Genomic DNA, 12,875 nt, shown 5'->3' with positions numbered 1-12,875 from the left:
CGTCCCCTTCTCCTCCTGCCTCCAATCCCTCCCAGCATCAGAGTCTTTTCCAATGAGTCAACTCTTCGCATGAGGTGGCCAAAGTACTGGAGTTTCACCTTTAGCATCATTCCTTCCAAAGAAATCCCAGGGCTGATCTCCTTCAGAATGGACTGGTTGGATTTCCTTGCAGTCCAAGGGACTCTCAAGAATCTACTCCAACACCACAGTTCAAAAGCATCAGTTCTTTGGTGCTCAGCTTTCTTCACAGTCCAACTCTCACATCCATACATGACTACTAGAAAAACCATAGCTTTGACTAGACAGACCTTTGTTGGCAAAGTAATATCTCTGCTTTTCAATATGCTATCTAGGTTGGTCATAACTTTTCTTCCAAGGAGCAAGCATCTTTTAATTTCATGGCTGCAATCACCATCTGCAGTGATTTTGGAGCCCCCCCAAATAAGTATAAACTATGAGCAAATGCCTTCTCCATAATATTATCCAATGAATATTCATGGAAATACTGAAAGGTATATACATTCTTCCTCTCACTGTTGTGTGAGTTGCCCAGTTGTGTCTGACTCTTTGTGACCCCGGAGACTGTAGCCCACTAGGCTCCTCTGTGCATGGAATTTTCCAGGCAAGAATACTAGAGTGGGTTGTCATTTCCTTCTCCAGGTGATCTTCCCAACCCAGGGATTGAATTCAGGTCTCATGCATTGCAGGCTGATTCTTTACCGTCTGAGCCACCAGGGAAGCCACTATATAACTCAGGAAACCATGCTTCAGAGAGCTCTAAACAGTTATTTATGTACAGGTGGCACTAGTGGTAGAGAATCTGCCTGCCAATGCAGGAGATGTAAGAGACGTGGATTTGATCCCTGGGTCAGAAAGATACCCTGGAGAAGGAAATGGCAACCCACTCCATTATTCTTGCCTGGGAAATCCCATGAACAGAGGTGCGCTACAGTCCACGAGGTTGCAAAGAGCTGGACATGACTGAAGTGACTTAGCACAGCACATAAGAAGTGCTGAAGAAGATTTGAAGACATGCTCGAGAAATTTTGATCTTGAGTCCTCTAACCAGACCTTAAGACCTCTTTAGCTAACCACTTTAACCCTTTCAGATTGATTAGCAATTTGATTCCTCTTCCACAGGGTCTGAGACCTCAGGAAGCTGGGGTGGTCAAGTCTTCTCTGCCTCAGCATCCAGGCTGCCTGTCCCCTTATGTGATGATGATCCTGGGAATTCTGTGAACTTATCACTTTCAGGGTTCCAGAAGGAAGTGGAAAACAGGTCTCTTTTACTTTCAACCTTCCACTCATCTGGAGTATTTATTGGCCACTATCTACATGGAGGACACTTGAGTTGCAAAAATAATCAAATTGTAGCAATTCTCAAACACCCACTAACATCTATACTGCAAAACTGCTATAGGCTAACTTGACCACTCACAATTTTCAGGTCATTGTCTTTTGGTAATATTGGGTTACTCTGATATTTAGAGATAGAAAAGGCTCTTGTTCCCTGCCCTTCCCACTACCAAGTGTTTTCTTATAATGTGAACAAGTCTAACATGTTATCTGCCATAGAGATAAACATTTCTTAGCACAGGTCCAAAGGCAGTCACACAACCTGTTCTTCATGCTTAGTTCTTTCTGATTTTTGCCAAGTTCAGCCCTGGACAGTCAACTTGAAAGAAAGGTTTATTATGAGACAAATGCAGAAATGATTCCTTGGCAGGATCAATATATTTGTTGGTAGATTACAGAGGAAAACTTTTCTCTAGTGAGGACAAGGGAGTATAAATTTCCAGATGTAATATATACTTTCAAATTTGATTGCTGGGCCTACCAGGTTTCTATAATTTTTCAAATTCCATTCATGCAAGAGCAGACATGCCTGTACAATATTTGTAAACACTATACATTCAGAATATTTACTTTTAACACAGAAGTTGTTTCTAATATCCCTTAGCCAATTAATTAGTACATTTTTAGAAAGCTTTTGAAATACTTACTACAAAGTCTTGGGGAAACACGAAAACCTGATCTTTGTTTTGGTGCTAACCAATAATCTTTGGAAAGTAGATTTATGATTAGAGTGATTTAAAAACTAACTAACTGCCTTTGATTGTAAGTTAACATTAATTTACCTACACACGTATCTAGTTCACATTATCAGTATTTTCTAAACTGCAGGCCTCTGATCATTAACAATTAATGAAAACAATTTGTATATCAATAGTAGTATTTTTACAAAATAATATATAATAGGAAAAAATCAAAATATAAGGACATGGAATGGAAGGATAAATATTTTCCTTAGTAAGCTTATATCAGTTATATATGATATAACTTAATATGTTTCTATCAGTCATGTCCAACTCTTTGTGTCCCCATGGACTGTACCCCACAAGGCTCCTCTGTCCATGAAATTTTCCAGGCAAGAATACTGGAGTGGGTTTCCATTTCCTTTTGCAGTGTAATAGGAAAAAAAAGATAAAATATAGGGACATAAAAAGGAAGGATAACTGTTTCCCTTAATATGTTTATATCAGTCATATGTGTATGTGTGCATTCATACATGCATGTGTGTTTATACGTATGTGTGTGTGTGCATACACACTAAATTTCAGTGTACAATATACTTCAAACTATGGGTTAAAGTAATAAAAAAGCTTAAAAACAATTCATTTTTCCAGAACTATTTTAAACTACAGACAATGTAACAATCATACTCTTGCTCCCTTCTCTAAATCTCTCTTTCTTTTCCAGTTCAGAGTGGATTTATCATTTCTAAAAAGAGCAAAAAGACCAAAAAACCCTCATGAAGTATTCTTATAAAAATTGCATCTCTCTATAACAGAACTTCTGCTTTTGAACACTGAAAATGAAGGGTATGGATCATTGATTCTGCTCTGATGCATCCTCTTGAACAACAGAGGCTTCATGTCTAATGGTCAAAACTGGCAAAGTCATGGATTTAAAGGAAATTCATAGAAAGAAAACCAACCAAACAAAACAATATTGTATTCACATTATCATCTTAGCTCGCTAGCACACAATACCAGCTTTTTAAGTAACAATTCCAGAAATATTAGGTGGGTATGCCTGTCAGGCTGATTTAAGAGAAGAGTCAGGAAATCTGGACATGAGAAGGTAAAAAAGGGGGAGAGATATGGAATATATTAAAAACCTAGAATTGGTAGAATCAATTAGGTGGGTGGGAAAAGAACAGTTAGGACAACTTAAAAGATTTCTGGCTTGAGGGACTTGTTAGGAAGGAAATGTCTTTAAGAGTGAAAAGGGAAACGTGTGTGTGTGTCTGTGTGTTTAAGGTGAATGAAAGTAGAGATCATGTTGACTTTGAGCTATCTATGGGATACCACATTGGAGACACTCAGCAAACAGCTGTCTGAATGAATCCACTGTCTGTGCTGTGCTTAGCCACTCAGTCTTGTACGACTCTTTGTGACCCCGTGGACTGTAGCCGGCCAGGCTCCTCTGTCCATGGAGATTCTCCAGGCAAGAATACCGGAGTGGATTGCCATACGCTCCTCCAGGGGAACTTCCCAGCCCAGGAACTGAACCAGGTCTCCTGCATTGCAGGTGGATTCTTTGCCAGTTGAGCTACTCAGGAAGCCCTAAAGACAAAGGCCTGTACTAGAGATACAGCTAAGTGTCATCAGCATATCTGGTGACTATTGAAGCTCTGGAAGAAAGTAATTTTTCAAGGAGAACTTAGGTTATTTGAAGGCTAGTGGGAGGAGAAGGGGACGACAGAGGATGAGATGGTTGGATGGCATCACCGACTCAATGGGCATGAGTTTGAGTAAACTTCGAGAGTTGGCAATGGACAGGGAGGTCTGGCGTGCTGCAGTCCATGGGGTTGCAAACGGTCAGACACGACTGAGCGACTGAACTGAACTGAACTGAGTGGAACTTGAGATAACATAACCTTTCAGTCATGAACAAAAGAAATGACCCATTTAGAGAAAATAAAAAATAATACTGAGATAGGAGAGAAACACAGGAAGAATCTTCTCATGAATCAAGAAAAATCAATTTCAAGAAGGAGAAATTGTTCAACACCGTCCCACGGCACAGTGGATCAAGTGATATATAAACCAAGAACTTTTAGAGTGATAATGGTTATGTTCTGTTTTAACTGCTGCTTCTGCTGCTAAGTCACCTCAGTCATGTCCAACTCTGTACAACCCCATGGACAGCAGCCCACCGGGCTCCTCTGCCCACAGGATTCTCCATGCAAGAATACTGGAGTGGATTACCATTTCCTTATCCATCTTTTTTAACTGAGGATGATTAATTTTAGGGAAAAGAAAGAAGCCTGACTATAGCCTGTTGAGGATTATGATCTGTGGTGAAGAAATGAAAATAAATATTAACTATGCTTTCAAAGAATGTGGCTATGAAGGAGAGAAAGAAATCAGTAGCTGAGGTGGCCACAGGATCATGAAGAAGTATGGATAACATCTTCCATGATTTTATATGTTCTGGTGCACAGCACAGCTTTGTGTATAATACTGATGGCTGATTCATGTTAATGTGTGGCAGAAACCAATACAATACCATAAAGCAATTATCCTTTAATTAAAAATAAATTAATTAAAATGTTTTTTAAAAAAACTAAGACATTAATTTCTGTCTCCCATTCTTAATTAGAATTGAAATTGTCAATGTGACATATTCACGTGATGTCCAAAAATACCTTGTGAAGTGAAAGTCGCTCAGTTGTGTCCAACTCTTGACCCCATGGACTATACAGTCCATGGAATTCTCCAGGCCAGAATACTGGAATGGGTAGCAGTTCCCTTCTCTAGGGGATCTTCCAATCCAGGGATTGAACCCTGGTCTCCCGTATTGCAGGTGGATTCTTTACCAGCTGAGCCACAAGGGAAGCCCAAGAATACTGGAGTGGGTAGCCTATCCCTTCTCCAGGGGATCTTCCTGGCCCAAGAATTGAACTGGGCCAGGTTCAATTGAACGTGGATTCAACGTGGATTGAACGTGGATTCTTTACCAACTGAGCTATCAGGGAAGCCCCAAAATACCTTAAATGTAACCAATTTATATTCCACCCCTGATCCTATCTATCCCTATCTTGTTTATATGTGGTGATGGCAACATTCATCAGTAAAACAAGCAATAAACAAATGCATCTGAATTTTCACTGATTTTTTTCCCTTCTTACTTCTTATATTTCACATCTCTTAGGAGCTACTGTTTCTGTATATGCATTAATAAAATACAGAGAATCTTCCCACCTCTACTTTGACCATCCTGTTCTGACTCACCACTACCTTACTCCTAGATTTTTCTGCAATAGGCTCCAAATAGCATCTGTATAGTCTATTTTCAACCCACAACAGCCAAAGTTCACCTTATAAAATGTAAGTCATATAATGTCACAGAGATACACAAAGCTGCCCAATGGTTTCCCATTTCTCTCAGATTAAAGTTAAAGTAATTAGTATGGCCTTCAAGACTGATTGATCTGGGCTCTGTTTCTTTATTGTCTGGCCCCATCTCCTGCTCTCTCTGCTTCAGCCATGCTCACCTCCACAATTCTTTGAAGAGTTAAACAAAACCTCTCCTCAGATCCTTTATTCTACCTACTCTCACTTCTAGAAATTCTCTTCTCCAAAACATTCATTAAAGTGAAATCTCTTGCTCCCTTCAAGTCTTTGCTCAGATTTCACCTTAAAACAAGGCCTGTCTTGACCACCTTATCTGAAGGTGCCGAATCTCCCCAATAATTTCCTGTTTGTTTTGTTCTTTGTTGTGTTCTAAGTACTTAGGGCACTTCCTGGCATATAACAGGTACTCATACATATTTAATTGTTGAATGAATCTATGAATGTGCAAATTTAGTCTTTTCTGATCACTTCCAGCTTTTGGAAGAATACCACTCTGCATGCTACTGACAAGATATGTATATATAGGTAGTTTGGGACATCTTTACATTTTAAGATAAACATAATTTTAGGGCCAAGAAGCCAATATACTGTCAACTTAGAAAGTACTTTAAAATAAATATTGGGGACCAAAGGCTATTTCTGGGGAAAAGAATATTCACAGGAAATGGAATCAATCCCAATGCAATAATATACATCCTCTTCTCCTGCCCCAAAGGACTATCTGACTCATCTTCATTCAAAGGAGTCCATAGCTTCAAGGCGAATCACTTTGTGTACTAGAGTAAAGCAGTAAGACCCACTCCACAGGAAAGCAGCCACATTGGGAGGCTATTATTATATGCCATATTTCAGAACTTGAGTACCTATTACATTATTTAACTAGATTTGGAAACTGGGAAAAAAGTTTATATTCTGTCTTCCTGCTCCAACCAGGATTGCCATATTTGTTCAGAATGTCCAATAGATGCAGTAGCCATAAAAGTTATCATCCAATTTAGGGCATTTTTTGTGATTGAAAGGGAGCACTATTAATAATGATAACAGGGTATAAAATAGGAATATGGTCATTCAACTATGGATATGAAGACTCCGATGTGGTAGTGCTATGAAATGTGCTAGTCATTGTCCCTTCATCTGCTGGATCATTGGTTGGTTGGTCTTACCAGTGCGTCCTAGGGGAGGGATTGAAGTCATTCAGAAGCTTTAAGAGATATGTAAGGAACTTGGAGCACTGGGCATTTTCTCACTGGTGTAGATAAAGAACTACATTTTAGCAACTGCACAGGCTAAGTTTTCTCCCAGTGACTTCACATCACCTCAAATTTGCCTAGGATGGTCCTGTTTTATGCTTATTGTCCCAGTGGAATTATGAATGACTTCCCTTAATTTTCAAATTTTCCCAGTTTGGGTTATAAGTTACTGTTTTAATTTACTTTGAAAAACTGCTATTTCATCAAAATCTGCAAATTATACTGGAACATTGAAATCTGTCACTTGGTGAGCAAAACAGAAAAAAAAAAAAGGAAGAAGAAGAAGGCTCAAAGCTTGTTGTAATAGGTTGCACCTGGTGCTACAGATTTTAACTCTCCAGTCAAAGTCACCAAAGTAATTTGATCAATTTCTCAACTCAGGTCTACTAAACTAATGTGGTCTTGCCAATAATCAGACTCATGTCTACTTATACTTATTTTCTAACGTATATTACCACCATTTCCTGGTTTTTAAAATTTAAACATATGAGTTTAATCCTAATATGCCCCCAGAACTATAAAATACTTGGGTCAGGTTTATACAGTCAGCCTTCTGTGTGTGAGTTCTGTGACCACAGAGTAAACCAACCAGGGCTCAGTTCATTTCAGTTCAGTTGTTCAGTCCTGTCTGATCCTGCGACCCCATGGACTGCAGAATACCAGGCTTTCCTGTCCATCACTAATTCCCAGAGCTTGCTCAAACTCATGTCCATTGAGTCAGTGATGCCATCCAACCATCTCATCCTGTCATTCCTTTCTCCTCCCGCCTTCAATCTTTCCCAGCATCAAAGTTTTTTCAAATGAGTCAGTTCTTCACATCAGGTGGCCAAAGTATTGGAGTTTCAGCTTCAGTATCAGTCCTTCCAATGAATATTCAAGACTGATTTCCTTTAGGATGTACTGGTTGGATCTCCTTGCAGTCGAAGGGACTCTCAAGGGTCTTCTCCAACACCACAGTTCAAAAGCATCAGTTCTTCGGCATTCAGCTTTCTTTATAGTCCAACTCTCACATCCATACATGACTATTGGAAAAACCATAGCTTTGACTAGATGGACCTTTGTTGGAATGAAAAACCACAATCACAGAAAACTAACTAAACTGATCACATGGATCACAGCCTTGTCTAACTCAATGAAACTATGAGCCATACCATGTAGGGCCACCCGGACAGACAGGTCATGGTGGAGAGGTCTGACAAAACATGGTCCACTGAAGAAGGGAATGGCAAACCACTTAGTGTTCTTGCCTTGAGAATTCCATGAACCAGGGATCAAAATATTTTTTAAAAATTCCAGAAAGTTCAAAAAAGCAAAACTTAAATTTTCTGCTCACAAGCAATTATTTCTTTCATCTACATTGTATTTACAACTTTTTACATAGCATTTACATTGCATTATGTATTATAAGTCATCTAGAGATCATTTACGGAGAAGGCAATGGCACCCCACTCCAGTACTCTTGCCTGGAAAATCCCATGGACGGAGGAGCCTGGTAGGCAGCAGTCCATGGGGTTTCTAAGAGTCGGACATGACTGAGCGACTTCAGTCTCACTTTTCTCTTTCATGCATTGGAGGAGGAAATGGCAACCCACTCCAGTGTTCTTGCCTGGAGAATCCCAGGGATGGCGGGGCCTGGTGGGCTGCCGTCTATGGGGTCATACAGAGTTGGACACGAGTGAAGTGACTTAGCAGCAGAGATCATTTAATACAGAAGGTTGTGTTTTGATTATAGGCAAATACTATGTCATTTTACTATAAAGGATTGGAACATCTGTGGATTTTCATACTCATGGAGGTCACGGCACCACTGTCCCCACAAATAACAAGTTCAGTTCAGTTCAGTCACTCAGTCATGTCCGACTCTTTGCGACCCCATGAATCGCAGCATGCCAGGCCTCCCTGTCCATCACCAGCTCCCGGAGTTCACTCAGACTCACGTCCATCGGGTCGGTGATGCCATCCAGCCATCTCATCCTCTGTCGTCCCCTTCTCCTCCTGCCCCCAATCCCTCCCAGCATCAGAGTCTTTTCCAATGAGTCAACTCTTCGCATGAGGTGGCCAAAGTACTGGAGTTTCAGCTTTAGCATCATTCCTTCCAAAGAACACCCAGGACTGATCTCCTTTAGAATGCACTGGTTGGATCTCCTTGCAGTCCAAGGGACTCTCAAGAGTCTTCTCCAATACCACAGTTCAAGAGCATCAATTCTTCAGTGCTCAGCTTTCTTTATAGTCCAACTCTCACATCCATACATGACCACTGGAAAAACCATAGCCTTGACTAGACGGACCTTTGTTGGCAAAGTAATGTCTCTGCTTTTGAATATGCTATCTAGGTTGGTCATAACTTTCCTTCCAAGGAGTAAGCGTCTTTTAAGTACCAAGAGACAGCTGTAAATCCTCTTTGGCATTAATGAAACATGTTATAAATTAAAACATTTTTCCATACTAGATTATAAACCATATAATACTAAACAAATTCTATGAATGATCAAAATATGGTTTATACCTCTTTTATAACCTTCTGGGGCTTCCCAGGTGGCACTAATGGTAAAAAGCCACCTGCCAATGCAGGAGACATAAGGGACATGGGTTCTATCCCTGGGTTGGGAAGAGCCCCTGGAGGAGGGCATGGAAACCCACCCCAGTATTCTTGCCTAGAGAATACCATGGCTAGAGGAGCCTGGTGGGCTCTCATCCAAAGAGTTGCAGTCAGACATGACTGAAGCGACTTTGCCCATATAACCTTCTAGAACATCAGCACTAAATCATTTTTCTGTGTCTCAGGTAGGCAAGAACAAGGCCTTCTATCATGCTCATGTAATAACTACACATTATTTCTCTGACCATCATTTTCCCTTTTTCCTGATTTAAAAAAGAAAAATGTATCTTTTTATTTGAACTTCCCAGGTGGCTCAGTGGTAAAGAATCTGTCTGCAATGCAGGAGGCATGGGTTTGATCCCTGGGCTGGGGAGATCCCTCAGAGAAGGAAATGGCAACCCATTCCAGTATTCTTGTCTGGAAAGTCCCACAGGCAGAGGAGCCTGATGGGCTACAGTCCATGAGGTCACATAGGAGTCATACCTGACTCAGTGACTAAAACAAAATCAACAACCTTTTTATTTACCTCACTTAAAATTTACTTTTTTAATCAAATAGATTTTATTAAACTTTCTAACTACAATACTTTAAAATTATTCTATTATTATGTAAACCACATATTATATATTTATACAAATTGTCATTTAAATAATATATTTATATATTGTTATAATTATATATTTTAATGAGATGTGATATAAATAATTTGTTAAAGATATAAGAAAATTTATATTCATGGCCACAGATTGCCACTAAATTTCTTTAATGTTTTGGACCAGTGGGCAAACTTTCCAAAGACATCTGCACTGAAGAGTCTCTTGAGTCAGAGGTCTCAGCTTGAAGTTTGTTTCCATATTTGATTAATTGTACAATATTGAACAAGTGATTTAACCTACTTTTCCTTAGTCTCCTATTCTATAAAAGGTGGAAAATAGTAACATTTCCCTTATAGGGTCACAGTAAAGATTAAACAAGTCACTTGCACGCAATGGTGTCATAACGGTGCCTGGCTCATAGTAAGCACTTTGTAAGTGTGAGCTTGAAAGTATTTCAAAAGACAAAGTGGTACATGGTATAATGGGGATGGGGTTAGCAATTTGATGATATGGATTTGGATCCACATCTGTATTTATTAGCTTTGTGACACTGAAGATGTTAGATCTCCCAGAATCCCCTTCCTTCTTTGCTTCCTCCCTCTCTCCCTCCCTCCCTCCTTTCCTTCATTTCTCCACTGTCAATAAAATAGGGATAATAATACCTGTACTGTATGATATAGGTACTGAGTAATGATAAAGACTTGGGATCACTTACTTAAAAACACTTATTAGGGTCTTAATTACAGTTTTCCAAACATGCAGTTAAAATCATAGGACTTAATAGGAGTGGGGATTTCTTTAATAGAATCCTCTGCAACAAAATCCTTCCAATTGCACGCTTTGATGGATCACTGACTCTTCGACCTGAAAGTTGAAAAGAATTCAGCCACTTCCCTCAGAAGTCCATTTCAGCAGTGAAAACAGAATTGTCACATAACCGAGTTAGTGTTTTTCAAATACTAAATTGTAATGTATCAGTGCTCATAAAAATCAATCTGGTGGATGGCCATCATCATTAACAAAATAGAATACAGGCAAATAGTTTTTAAGAAATATATGCAATATAGTAGAAGTAAGCATTTCCTTAAACATGTATTTCTCTCATATGTTTACACATACACACATGCATGTACACATGTATTTATGTGTGTACATGTGCACATGCATTATATATATACATCTGCGGTAATGGGTCATGCTGATGTATTTTATGTACACATGTACTATGCCTATGTGATGATTTGTCATGATGGTAAGTGTGTTTCTTACACTATGACTTGAGGTCAAGGTTTTTATTTTTAATTTTTTTTTTTTAATTTAGGTATGTGGTAGTGTCTTAATTGTGACATGGGGGATCTTAGTTGTGTCATACGGGATCTCAACTTGAGAGCACCCAGACTCTCAAGTTGTGGTGTGCAAGCTGAGTAGTTGTGGCTCTAACTTAGTTGCTCTGCAGCAGTATCCCAGTTCCCAGACAAGGGGAATCCGTGTACCCTGCATTGTAAGGCAGATTCGCAACCCCTGGACCAGCAGAGAAGTCCCAAGGTTAAGCTTTTAATGAGATGAATTAGAATCTATTATCTCATTGAACTTTTTCCCTCCCTGAATTTCCATCTTTCCTTTTCTTTCAACAAGGAATTAACTCTTTATGTACTGATGGAAAAGACAGATGTGACAGGGTAGAACTCAAAAGTATTTTTTTATGTTCCAAAACCTGCAATCTTCAAGACAATTTAGAAGGCATGTGGAAAAAAGAGACCTTAGACCAAAAATGAGGGGAAAAAATTCTCTTTCAGCTTAAGACATTAGAGAAAGAAAATGAGAAGAAAGGCATTGACTTCTCAGTACTTCCTTGAAAGTAGTCATTATCTGAGAAAGGAAATTGGTCAGCTGAGGTAGATGAAATCATGACAGACTCACAGAATCTCAAGCCCCCAAATGATATAGAAGCTGAGCCAAAAAGTGGCCACCAAATTGGCCACACATAAGGACATTTCAGGGACCCCTGGTGGCTCAGAGGGTAAAGCGTCTGCCCGCAATGCAGGAGACCCAGGTTCGATCCCTGGGTCAAGAAAGTCCCCTGGAGAAGGAAATGGCAACCCACTCCAGTATTCTTGCCTGGGAAATCCCATGGACAGAGGAGCCTGGTGGGCTACAGTCCATGGGGTCGCAAAGAGTCGGACACGACTTCACTTTCACTTTCAAGGACATTTCAGTAACTACTTCTGTATCTAGATATTTCTAAGACATATATTCTCTCTCATCTTCTACAAAACGCTCAGATCAGTTTACCCACTCAGTCGTGTCCGACTCTTTGCAACCCCATGAACCACAGTACGCCAGGCCTCCCTGTCCCTCACCAACTCCCAGAGTTTACTCAAACTCATGTCCATCAAGTCGGTGATGCTGTCCAGCCATCTCATCCTCTGTCATCCCCTTCTCCTCCTGCCCCCAATCCCTCTCAGCATCAGGGTCTTTTCAAATGAGTCAACTCTTCACATGAAGTGACCAGAGTATTGGAGTTTCAGCTTTAACATCATTCCTTCAAAGAACACCCAGGACTGATCTCCTGCAGAATGGACTGGTTGGATCTCCTTGCAGTCCAAGGACTCTCAAGAGTCTTCTCCAATACCACAGTTCAAAAGCATCAATTTTTTGGTGCTTAGCTTTCTTCACAGTCCAACTCTCACATCCATACATGACCACAGGAAAAACCATAGCCTTGACTAGACGGACCTTTGTTGGCAAAGTAATGTCTCTGCTTTTGAATATGCTATCTAGGTTGGTCATAACTTTCCTTCCAAGGAGTAAGCGTCTTTTAATTTCATGGCTGCAGTCACCATCTGCAGTGATTTTGGAGACCAAAAAAATAAAGTCTGACACTGTTTCCACTGTTTCCCCATCTATTTCCCATGAAGTGATGGGACCAGATGCCATGATCTTCGTTTTCTGAATGTTGAACTTTAAGCCAACTTTTTCACTCTCCTCTTTCACTTTCATCAAGAGG

The sequence above is a fragment of the Bison bison genome, unplaced genomic scaffold, assembly GCF_000754665.1.
Source record: "Bison bison bison isolate TAMUID 2011002044 unplaced genomic scaffold, Bison_UMD1.0 scf7180017864531, whole genome shotgun sequence".
Lineage (NCBI taxonomy): Eukaryota > Metazoa > Chordata > Mammalia > Artiodactyla > Bovidae > Bison > Bison bison.
This window is presented reverse-complemented; position numbering follows the sequence as displayed.